Genomic DNA, 1,612 nt, shown 5'->3' on the forward strand with positions numbered 1-1,612 from the left:
TTCTTCTTCTTCTTATTATTATTCTTTTCTTTTTTGTAATCCTATTTAGAAGTATGAAGTATCTATAGCTACAAGTTACATGCTTTTCTTTTTTTGAGAAAAGAGCCATTTACTTTTGGTATTCTAGTTTCCAAATTTAGTTTTGAATATATCTTTTTTCTTTTATGATATTGCATAATCTAGAAGCTAATGAACTAATATTTTAAGAAATATATAATAGTAATGTTATGAAAAGATTTTAGTCTTTTTTTCTTTTTTCTACTCATAGATCATTTGTGTTAAGAATAAGAAAAAGAATATAATATGTACATTAACATAGAGGTGCAATTGATCCATCGACATGACGCGATAGAGATACACAAAACTACTCCTAACCTACATTGTCCTGCAAATTATGTTTTTAGTCGAATAATTATTTAGTCAAAATATAAGTATAATTGTTATATGTGTCTCGAATTCTTGTATACGATTATGAAGATTCATCCAACCTAATATATTTTGGTGAGCAACCCATATGACTAGTTTATCCGATTAAAATATCATTACATACATCACATTCTATTATAAAGTAACTCTACAATTTGGAGATTTTCGTCTTAATACTTTAGGTCAGAGTTTCTAATACAATTACGGGTGCTCTAAGAGATTTCCATTGCAATCTCCTTCCATCATGCATGGTGAACTTCTTCTTATTTGTCCATGGACATAATACATTGTATTGGTATGAGTGAATCACATTTTATTTCTTTGTTGTCTCTGTATTTATTCTTTATTTCTTGATGTTCATTTTAACAATAATTATAAATGTTGATAGTTATGCAAATTAAATGCAGTTCACATTAAGAAATAAGAATGGTGCTTGCTCATTTGGATGTTATGATTGGCCATAAGAATGTGTAAATACTAAATACCCAACCCATTCCATATAAATATAAAAATTCCAGCCATGTTAATGCCTTTGAATATGTTCTTATTGGCTTTCATACACATGACTATTAAGTGTTTGAGATTCAATTTTGAAGATATCTCATATATTCTAGAAGTGCACAGTAAGGTAGAGAATTGAAAAAACTTATGTCTTATAGAATACATGATACGAGAATCACAAGATGTTTAGTCATGTGGGACCCATATGCACCAAATATATAAATATAAAAAATAAAACTCTATGTCAAAACCTAGTACTTTTGGAGATAACCAAACGTTATGTCATTTTGTTGTGATATCCATTTTTATATTTTAAATCGAATCTGTGCATTGGTACGTTTTAAACTTTCAAATAAACAATATTCAAAAGTGATTTTTAGTTTTGGCTGAAGTTTAATATTGTATATTATTCTAGAAATCTTTAGTCGTAGGTAATTTTTTCAACTTTCAAACTGGATTTTTTCAAATCTAAGAATTTCATAAATTTTGTCATGATATAATGTTACTTAACCAAAATAGTACTCTAATAATAATAATAATAATTTTGTATGCCTAAATATTTTCTTATCTAGGTTTGATTTTAACAACATTTTTGAAGACTAAATAAGGCTTGATTGAGACATAACATCTTTTATATTACCAGATTTAGGTAAAGTTACAAAGTAAAAATATCTTGATTAAAATA

The sequence above is a fragment of the Hakea prostrata genome, chromosome 1 (genome assembly GCF_041222555.1).
Source record: "Hakea prostrata isolate BN-2017 chromosome 1, UWA_Hpros_2, whole genome shotgun sequence".
NCBI classification, from domain to species: domain Eukaryota; kingdom Viridiplantae; phylum Streptophyta; class Magnoliopsida; order Proteales; family Proteaceae; genus Hakea; species Hakea prostrata.